The sequence below is a fragment of the Pongo pygmaeus genome, chromosome 11, assembly GCF_028885625.2.
Source record: "Pongo pygmaeus isolate AG05252 chromosome 11, NHGRI_mPonPyg2-v2.0_pri, whole genome shotgun sequence".
Classification (NCBI taxonomy): Eukaryota; Metazoa; Chordata; class Mammalia; order Primates; family Hominidae; genus Pongo; species Pongo pygmaeus.
The window spans coordinates 131,597,877-131,608,840 of record NC_072384.2 but is presented as its reverse complement, the minus strand read 5'-3'; the positions used below and the strand labels follow the sequence as shown (position 1 = coordinate 131,608,840).

The window sequence follows — 10,964 nt, the reverse complement described above, 5'->3', positions numbered from 1 at the left end:
TATGGCAGGGCTTCAGGGACAGTCTTCTCTGCAGACACCAGCCTGGTGTCCTCCTTCATCCCAGGCTGCCAGGCTAGGCAGGGGGCAGCGGCTGCCCTGGTCCTCACAGCCCTGGCTGCGGGGCCGGTGACAGCCAGATCCTCATGCTTCTGCGACCACAGCGCTGCCTTCAGACACCTCTCTGCTGGCATGTTCCTGGGTCCATGTGAGCTACCTGTTTTGCTCTAAGATACCCTGGATGTGACGCTCAGCTCTGTCACTGGCTTCCACATACTCCCTACTCCTACACCTCAAAAATCCGTGTTCCCCACGCATTCATCTTCAGGTCAGCTTCCTGAAGATTTGGAGCTTCTTCGAAGGCTTTACCATGGCCCAGAGCCTGCTACAATCTCAGAGTAGCTTACCCCTTCCCCCAAAGCCTGCTCTCCCCCACTGTGGGAGGGGAGTTTGGGGGTTGACCTGACTTTTATAAGAACCTTTGCATTTGGCAAATAATTTTCCCTGAGAACATAACAGCTGTTCAGAAAACTAACATGTGTCTCAAACTCATGACAATGGCAACCACAGACTATCTCCCAAACCCCAACTAGTTGGGTTAAACAGGTGACTGAATCTTTCTCTAGATTAATTTAATGTGCTCATTAAATGTGATTTTTATTTTAGGATGGAAGAAGGAAAAGTATTTTTAAAAGGCAATCTAAAGCTCATACTGTGACTGCAACATAAAATGTGTTCACCTTAGGAGACTGCTTTCACCGCAAGTGGGTCACTGGTGGGTGAGTGTGGGACTGGCAAGGGCAGGAGCTCCTGCCCCAGCAGAAGGTTTAGAGCAGACCCACGCAGATAAAAAGGGCTTCGGTCACGCCTGTAATCCCAGCACTTTAGGAGGCCGAGGCAGGCAGATCACGAGTTCGGGAGATCGAGACCATCCTGGCTGACACGGTGAAACCTCGTCTCTACTAAAAATACAAAAAATTAGCTGGGCATGGTGGTGGGCGCCTGTAGTCCCAGCTACTTGGGAGGCTGAGGCAGGAGAATGGCGTGAACCTGGGAGGTGGAGCTTGCAGTGAGCTGAGATCGTGCCACTGCACTCCAGCCTGGGTGACAGAGCGAGACTCCGTCTCAAAAAAAAAAAATAAAATAAAGGGCTTTGGGCCACACGAAGCCAGACCCAACGTGAGCTCTGAAATGACAGGACATAGTTTAGGGCTTCTAGAGCCTAAAAAGTCCTTAATGATGACCTTTTCTCAGAACACTGAGGTTTAGCGAAGTTAAGTTACTTTCCCAGGGTCACACAGCTGGCTGGGGGCATCGGCAGGACTAAATTCTAGTTTGGGGCTCATTATTTTCATGATCCCAGAAAACAATAGGGAGTCAGATAATTATACAGGCTTTGCAAATAATGAATTAAAAAGTCCCCCAGTGGCCAGGCATGGTGGCTCACGCCTATAATCCCAGCACTTTGGGAGGCCTAGGCAGGCAGATCATGAGGTCAAGAGATCGAGACCACCCTGGCCAACATGGTGAAAACCCATCTCTACCAAAAATACAAAAATTAGCTGGGCATGGTGGTGCATGCCTGTAGTCCCAAGTACTTGGGAGGCTGAGGCAGGAGAATCGCTTGAACCTGTGAGGTGGAGGTTGTGGTGAGCCAAGATTGTGCCACTGCACTCCAGCCTGACGACAGAGTGGACTCGTTTCAAAAACAAACAAACAAACAAAAAAGTCCCTGAGTGAGAAGATTGAAGAAAACAAACGCAGGATGGATCAGAAGTGAAGGCAAGCTCAGCTCAAGAGTGTTGAGTTGTGTTTGGTTGACCTTGGCCTAAGGAGGCTCTGGGAGCAGGTGAATCTATATGAAGGTGGTAATTTCCTGAAGCCAAGAGCAATGGAACCCTTGAGGGGACTCCACTTAGAATCAGAGAGACTGGAAACCCAGGCTAGGAACCCTGTTGGGATCTAGCAGACAGGTCATGAACTCCTAAGGCGTTCATCTCTGCAAAGTTGGATTTTCAGGTACCAATGGGCTTTGGCTGAGGGCCTCAACCTGGTTTAAATCAGTGTTTTTCAGCCTCAGCCCTGTTGACATTTTTGGGCTGAGTAATTCTTTGTTGTGGGGGGATCATCTTGTGTATTGTAGGAAGTTTACCAGATCCCTGGTCTTTACCCAGTCTTTACTCCCCCCTACCCCAGGACAACCCAAAATGTCTCCAGATATTGCTAAATGTCTCCAGATATTGCTAAATGTCCCCTAGAGATGGGGTAGGGGTGTGTGTGTCAAAATTGCCCCTGGTTGTGCCATCTTGGTGTAAATGAATCAGATAGGAGCAGACACATATAGGTAGAACTTCCTGGTAGCAATGAAAGAAATATTCCATTTTACCAGAAGGAGCCAAACAGGGCACAGAGAATGAGTCTCTGTCTTCCAGGAGAAAGATGGAGGAAGCACAGAGGGCAGGCCGAGGGAGGAGTGGGGAATTTCTCTGTGGCAGCAGCAAAAATATGTGTGAATTCTTTAGTAAGAGTGGTCCCAAGAAGCAGAGAGAGGGCATCTGTGGAAAGAGGTTGTCCCAGAAGAATGAGGAAGAATGGTCCCTCAATAGTTCTTTGCTACAATGTCTTCCTTGCGCCCCCCCCCCCACCTTCTTCTTCTTCTTTTTTGTTTTTTTTTTTGTTTTCAGACAGAGTCTCACTCTGTCTGTAGGAGTGCAGTGGCCCAATTTTGGCTCACTGCAACCTCCACCGCCCGGGTTCAACTGATTCTCCTGCCTCAGCCTCCCGAGTAGCTCACAGGCATGCTCCAGCATCCTGAGTAGATTACAGACATGCGCCACCATACCTGGCTAATTTTTATAGTTTTATCACTCTGTTGGCCAGGCTGGTCGCGAACTCCTGACCTCAAGTGATCTGCCTGCCTTGGCCTCCCTAAGTGTTGGGATTACAGGCATGAGCTACTGCGCCTAGCCCCACTGCCTTCTGCTTGAGCACCTGTTCCTAGTCAGGAAGCCTCGCTCTTCCATAATATAGTCACAGCCCACTGCCCAGGGCTGATCAGCCACCACTACTACCTGTGTCCAGCTCTAGCCAACCGTGAACATCAGAGGTCTCATGAACAGGCTGAACATTCCTGCATTTTCAGAAGCCCTTCTCCTCTATCACCCCTCTCTGCACCTCTACCAAAGCATTTTCTGGTCAAGCCCTATCTCAAGTGGATCCATCTCTTCATAAAGCCTTTCTAAGCTGGGCACAGTGGCTCACGCCTGTAATCCCAGCACTTTGAGAGGCTGAGGCGGGCGGATCACCTGAGGTCAGGAGTTTGAGACCAGCCTGGCCAACATGGCAAAATCCTGTCTCTACTAAAAATACAAAAAAATAAGCCGGGCATGGTGGCACACACCTGTGGTCCCAGCTACTCAGGAGGCTAAGGAAGGAGAATTGCTTGAAACCCGGGAGGTGGAGGTTGCAGTGAGCGGAGATTGCGCCACTGCACTCCCAGCCTGGGCCACAGAGCGAGACTCCATCTCAAAAAAAAAAAAAAAAAAAAAAAAAAGCCTTTCTTGAGATCTCCAACTGGAAGCCATCCTTCCCTTGCTGCTGAGCTCCAGGGCACCTCTTTGTATGAGACTGGTCATATTCTGAACTGCATTAGAATTATTTCTGTCTTTGTCTTCCCTCTTATTCCCCAACCCCAGATGGTGGAAACCTCAGAAGGCCACAGTCCATAGTAGGGGCTCAATGCAAGCTGCTGGAACTGAATGAAGGTGAAGGTAGGAGGACGGAGAAAGCAGGAAGCTGCGAGAGCAGGAAGCTGTGATGTGGGCAGGTGGGCATGGGTGGTGGGGGATCAGGCACCTCCAAGGCTTCATCACCAAGGGGGTGCTTTCAAAAATGGACTGGGACTTCTCTGGCCTTGGCTGAGGATCAAAGTTGGACTAGTCCATGGGCAACGGAGTTTCCTAACCAGGGATGCCAGTCATGTGAAAATGCAGTAGACTAGGTAGGGGAAGGGAATTGGAAATTAGATAGTCAGAATAAGGTCTTGATGGGGTGAAAATTTCCTCCCAGGTCTCTGATGGTTCTGGTTTCCTGGGCACCCAGAATATGTGTGTCACCATTTGTCCTGAAGCTGACATCTCTGAGCTGGATGGCACCCTGGACATCAACTGGCCCTTCACCTTCACATCACACAGGAGGGACACTGGTCCATAGACAGGATGCCTGCTCTGGTCACCAGCTGGAGGGTGGCAGACCTTGGGTACCTGAGCTTTGGACTCTGCCACACAGAGCACTTCCTCAGTCCCTCCTGCTGCCCCTGGCAGGGTGGAGCTGGCAGGTAGGTTGCGGGACATGGCGCTCCCTCAAGATCTCACTGCCCAGGGACCTCAGACTGACAAATTAATCCCGTGGGCCACAGGCCTGGTCTCCATAACAGGAAGGGTCTCAAGGGTTGCGAAGGAGAATCCTGAAGTCGGCCAGCTAGTCTAATGGAGTTCCACCTGAGAGGGTTGCCATGAGGATCCAGGTGAAAAGCCCTTAGAACAGCGCCTGACTCACAAGAGGCGTGTTTTAGTGTTATTATTCTTCCCCGGAGAAGACTAAACAACCAAGCAAGGGAGAGGAGGAGGTGGAGAGGAGGGAGTGGGGCCCCGTTTCTACAAAATCCCAAATCGATACCTTACAAAAGCGTGACCCCAAGTCATGGGAATCGATGCCCCAAGTTGCAGGTGGGGCCAGTGAGTGGGGGTCGTAGCCCTCCGAATTAATTCGAACACTTCTGACGCTGAGATTGCCCCAGTGAGCACACCGGGAGGAACTCTAGTTCCTTCCCACCCAAAACAGTACCCAAAACTCCTGGAGGCGCTAGGAGAGAGGCGGTGACTCCGGGGCTTTGTCCTCTACCCCGTGGGGCGGCAGGGTCGAGGTCCAGGGCTGCGTGTTTGAGAGTTCTCCTCCCCCGGGCTCCCCCCTCCCCGCGCCGACCCCTCACCATCGGTCTGCGTCTCCCGATCCACCAGGGAGACCCTGTGCGCTTGGCTGGCGGCGCGCTGGACGTCCAGGGTGCCCTCGGGGCGGCCGTGTGCACCTCCACGGCTGGGCTGTGCGGCGCGAGGACTCGGCTGAGCAGGGCCTCCATGCGGTGGCGCGCCTCGGCCTCCTCCTCCTGCCCCGGCTGCACCACGATCGCCACGAGCGCGGCGGGCGGACGTCGGTCCCGGGCGTGCTGCTGTTGCAGGAGCAGCTGCAGCCGCGGCAGCTGCGTGAGGAGCGCGGACGCGCGGCACAACACCAGCAGCAGCTGCGCGCCTGGCTCGGGCGGGTGCTCGGGCGGGTGCAGCGGCGCCCCGCGTCCATACGCTGTGTCCTCCGCCGCGGAGGTGGGAATCCCAGGAGGAGCCTCAGGCCCCTCGCGCGGGTCCTCGGCCTTGGGCCGGGAGCGCCGCGACTTCTTCGTGAAGCGCTTGGATTTCGTGGCCGGGCAGTCGTCGCAGTTCATTGAGCTGTCGCCCGAGCGCTTGGGCCGCCGCGCGGTGCAGTTGCTGGCGCTGGTGTGGCCGCTCATGGCTCGGGCGGACGAGGGCCCGGGGAGCTGATCGGCTGCGGGGTCTCCCGGAAAGCTCTGCAGGCTCAGGCCGTCCTTATCCTGCTTCCAGAGCTCGCTGATCAGCAGCACCTGGCCGTGGCCCTGGACAGATTGGGCCGGGGCCTGTGGCTGCGCCTCCACCTTCCTCTCCTGGGGTGCCCTGCAGGGCTGGGCCCCAGGCCGCTGCTCCATGTCCGGTTCGACACCCTCGCCCCTCTGGGCTCGGGCCTCCATTGGGAGGGAAAAGCTGCCCTTCTCCGGAGCATGTCACAATACCCCGGAGCCCTACCTTTTCCTGTCGTGGCCAAGCGCCTCCGCCCCGCCATTCCTTGGAAATCTAATATATAGGAAGTTGCTGTTGGATGCTGGTATAACGCCGACTGTGTTCAGTTTCTTCATTTTCTACTTTTGTGGTTTCAAAAGGTGCATCCTTTTATACCATGGATAAATCTTCGTCTCCAAGGCTCTAAGTAAGGCGAATTTTTATGCAATCGGGGCATTTAAAAAACAGTGGACCAGATCTCATTGCACCCGGAACTCGAGAATCAGCGAAGAGTGGCGGCCTGGGTGGCTGGGCCCCGGCTCGGCCAGTCGGCTCTCTCAGTGATTCAGGCGCTGGAGTCTTGCGCTATTACGATATAAACGGGTGGTGTCGCCTGAGATGATTTTGGGCCCCCTCAGTTCCACGCTTCTGTGAGTACCAGCGGCCTGTCAAAACGCCAGGAAAGGTCCTCAGGAAAACAAGACAAAAAGCATAGAACTCCTTTGCTGCCCAGCACGCGGGGTGAGCGTAGTGGCATGAGGAGGCAGTACGGAGGGAACCAGGACGGTTACAGGGACTGGAAACCCAACGGTGGGGAAAGTTGTTCCCTTTGTTATTTTTCTTAAAATGAGCTTTACCAAGTTATGCTAAATTTTTTTTTAAATATAAACATAAAAGACTCTGAAAAGCAGGGTGTCAAACAGAAAACTCTGAGCTAGAATCCCTCTAAAAACTCCAGGATCCTCGGGTGCGGTGGCTCCCGCCTATAAACCCAGCACTTTGGGAGGCAGAGGTGGGAGGATTGCTTGAGGCCAGGAGTTCAAGATCAGTCTAAGCAATATAGTGAGACCCCCATCTCTACTAAAAATACAAAAATTACTCGAGCCTGGTGGTGTGCCTGTAGTCCTAGCTATTCCCGAGGCAGAGGCAAGAGAATCGCTTGAACTGGGGAGGCGGAGGTTGCAGTGAGCCAAGATCACGCCACGGCACTACAGCCTGGGCGACAGAGCGAGCCTAAGTCTCAAAAACAAGACTAAACTAAACAAGTCTGCTGGAGTACAGTGGCGTGATCTTGGCACACTGTGAGCTCCACCCCCCAGGTTCAAGTGATCCTCCTGCCTCAGCCTCCCGAGTAGCTGGGACTACAGATGCCTGCCACTCCAGCCTGGGCAGACTTGGTCTAAAAAAAAAAAAAAGAAAGATGGATGCTAGACTTTCATCCAAGATAAATCAGACCTGCCAACTTCACCCTACAGGAATTGGCCTTTCCACAGGTTTACCCTAGTGTGGGAGTCTCAAAATTGAGATTACTAGGGGAGATAGGAGGCCCTACCTGGGCTGGGCCTTGCTCTTTGCCTTCTCTAAACCAGCTTTTATCAAAATGTCCTAAACTGGGGAGTACCAGGAAGGAATAGAGGTTCCAGACTCCCAAAACATGGATTTGAGCTACTCTGTCCCTCCTGACTGGGGTAAAAGGAGCCCCAGTGTGCTGTCTTGTTCATTGTCAGTTCACCCTGCAGTTGGACAGTCATTGAAGAACCCTCGTACTAACTGTCTGACATGTTGGACTACCCTTAATCAGCCCCTGGCACACTGAAGCCACAGAACGGGGAGAGGAGCAGACAGAGGTGGCAGGGCTGCCAGCCTCAGTGTGACCTCAGGGAGGGGATGACCAGGCTGGAGTTAAGCCATCCCTAGGGTTCCATGGGTCCAGCCCTTGTAGGGGCTTTTTTTTATGTATGATGGGGTGGGGTCAGGGGAGACACTAAAGGTAAGAAGTGGCACTAAAGGCAGGAGCTCTGTCAGCTGGTGTTCAGAATGAATACCAAGACTCCTGGGAATACACTTGAAACGCCACGATTATATCTAAGTTGGTATAACAAAGAGATCCAGAAATACGTTAGCTTAGGAATATTTATTTCTGCAGATGTCAGTGGTTCTGGGGTGTCAGCGAGGCTCTACCATCCTCAACATGTGGCTTCCTTTCCTTTCTCCAGGGCAGCTGATCCAGGACCGTCCACTTCCCAGCCAGCAGGAGGATGGAAAAGCGGAATGGAGGGGGAGACAACCTCCTTTGCAGGGCGTGACTGGGCAGTTGCACATATCATTTCCAGCCGCTTTCCATGGACCAGAATTAGCCCTGTGACCAACTCTGGCTGCCAGAAAGTCTGGGAAATACAGTCTCTCCTTGGGCGATCAGGCAGGCAGTTATATCTTTGGGAACATCTCTCACCCCCTGGGAACACCTGAGCAGAAACTGAAGGACATTTAACAGATTCCCCTTTGTGTCTAATAAGAATTCCCCCCCCATCAGTCGGGGCTCTCCTATGTGCTGGGTACATAGGTCATCTTTACACAACCCAGCAATGGAGAGCACACCATTCCCAGGCTGCAGATGCAGAAACTGTGGCTCGGAGAGTTAAGCGTCTTGTTCAGATTCAGTCAGCTGGTAGATGGCAGGTCTGGGATTAAGACCCAGGCCTGGCTGGTCCTGCCAGGACACAGTATCACAGCTTTGACTGGGGGCTTCTTTTTGTTTACATATATTTTTTATGCTCAATGTACATTCCTTTTGAAATACACGGAAAAGGGAAAGAAGTCGGAGTCCTGCCTTGTGTAGGAGGGATAAGTTAGAGGTGTGCACCGGGATAAATCTGCCTGCCGCCCTGGCCCTGGCCCTGGCCCTGGCCCTGGCCCTGCTCCTGCTCCTGATTTTGGTCCTTGGCCTGGGCGGCGATTCCCGGCGCTGGCTGAGCGTCGCCGGCCACCAGGGGGCGCTGCCGGGCTACCGGTCCGGTCGGCCGGGGATCACAGCTTCAGGGGACAGGAAATGATCAACAGCTTCTCCTCTCGGATCCAGGTGGACTCAAGCAATCTCCGGGGGGAAGGACAGGTGCTGAGCCGGGTGCAAAGGTGGAATTCTATTCCCAAAGCACATCCCGCGCCCCTTTCCTCTGCAAAATCCCGGAACCGCGTGACTCCGGATGAGTCCGCGGGGCTGGAACCGAGGGTTCAGCCCCTTGCACCTCTGTGTGTCCTGGTCCCTTTCCTCCAAGTAGACAGGAGCGTCTCCTCATCGGCTCAGTTCACATTCCTCCAGGGGCTCAAAGGGGATCCAGTCCCTGTCTTGGGACACCAAGTCAGGGCAGACTCCAGGAGAGAGGAAGGAAGATGATTCCCGTGCTCAGGTAGGGAGCCCCTCCAGGAAGAGAGAAATGAGGGGTGTACAACGTGAGAGTGGAAATGCTCAGAAATAGTCAATGGCCTGGGCAGCTGAGCTTTCGTCTATGCCCTGGCACAGTGTATGCTGCACAACAGAGGTGTTCAGTGAACGTTTTTCATTCAATCAACAAACACCCTGAGTGCCTCCGTGTGCAGGTCCTGGGCTAGGCTCTGGGGATGAAGTCCCTGCCCCCTGGACCTTATATTCCGGTAGGAGAGAAAGAGTAAACAAAGTCGGCCACTACTATAACCTCACATGGCGCTGAGCCCTAGAGGAAATTAAAGCAAGATAAGGGCGCCCAATCCAGGGCTTATATTCCCCCAACCCCTACCCCCGGTCCAGCCCGGCAGTGATGCAGGGGAAGGGGGCAGGGGTGTGGGGGGTGGAGAGGGCAGGGAAGCCACCCGCATCCTCTGGGCACAGCCAACAACCCCCAGTTTTATACAGGAGAGGCTTCTTGGTGAAAATGTCATTCCAGGAGCCCTCAAAGTGATGGCATCCACTGACTGGAAAGAGAAAAAGGTCCAAGAAGGAGGAATTCAAGCCCCTGAGGCCCCTTTGGGTAGAACAGGGCAGGGAAGAGCCTCAGGGTCGCACTGCCTGGAAGCGGGAGGGCAAAGAGGAAAAGATGGAGATCCAGACTCCACGGAGAACCCCGGAGGGCCTTGGAGGGGCCGGGGATGGGGAAGTGGGAGGATAATTTTATGCATCAATTTGGCTGGACCATGGTACCCAGATATTTGATCAGCCATTATTCTAGATGTATCTGGGAAAGTATTTTTTGATAAGAGTAACATCTGAATCAGTGGATGAGTGCTGAGTAAAGCAGATTACCTCACCAGGCGGGCGGGTCCTGCTCCCTCTGTTGAAGACCTGGAGACAAAGATTGACCCTCACCCTTCGCCTCCCACCTCTTCCTCACCTTGGAAAATAAAAACATTCCTGAGAGGGGGGATTTGTCAGCAGATGGCTTTGGGACTGGAACTGCAGCATCAACTCTTCCTGGGTCCCCAGCGCCCAGGCCTACCCTGCAGATGTGGGCTCGCTGGCCTCCACAATCAGTGAGCTCGTTCCTTAAAATCAACCTCTCTCTCTCCCTCTGTCTCTCCCTCTCTCTCTCTCCCTGTCCACATCCCATTGGTTCTGTTTCTCTGGGGAAACCTGACTAATACGGGGACTCTCAAGGCCCTGGCTGAGAATGGCAGGCCTGAAGATTCTCTGAGGCATTCAGCATTGAATGAGCACCAGCTGGGTGTGGAGCTGTGTCAGGCGCTGGGCACAGGACTCAGCCCCGGAACCGAGTATGGGCCCACATGGTGTGGGCCTTTGTCTGTCCCTGTCATGGCTTTGGACACATGTGTGGCCCAGAGGGGAAAATGGATCTGGGTGGCGAAGTGGGAAAGCTCACCCCAGTATTCCTCTTGGTGACAGCAGTCCCTTAAGGGGTCGCCTGAGTCGTGGGACCCACAGGTGTGGACCTCCTGCCACCTTCCCTCTCCCCCAGTGACTTTATCCAGCGCCTGCCCTGCCCAGCCTTGCACAGGCTACCCTGTGACCCACTCACAGGGAGATAGGGGAGCTTCTTTCTGCCCTCAGGAGCCTTGTTCTCAAGGCAGCTCATCCAAGAGAATAACATACAGTAGACTGCCACACACATGCCTGTGGCTTAGTCCGGAAAGCCACTTATAAAATCCGGAGGTGAAGGAAGAAAAGATGGAAATCTATGTAACAAATCCATTTCCCTCCTTCCTCCCTCCCTTCATCTCCAAAGTAGACCTGCCCCAGGGCCAGAGATCCTCTCCCTGCAAGGCTAGGTAACAAGTGGATTTTTGCTTTTGAGCTTCAAGATCCTGGCTTCTGGTGGTTTATAGGTGATCTCTGAGGGTGATTTTTGACAA

General features: G+C 53.6%; 1 pseudogene; it reads left to right on the top strand.

Annotated features, from left to right (window-relative positions):
* Positions 1-31: 31 nt before the first annotated feature.
* LOC129031488 (uncharacterized) lies at positions 32-5,591 on the top strand (annotated as a pseudogene).
* Positions 5,592-10,964: the final 5,373 nt, after the last annotated feature.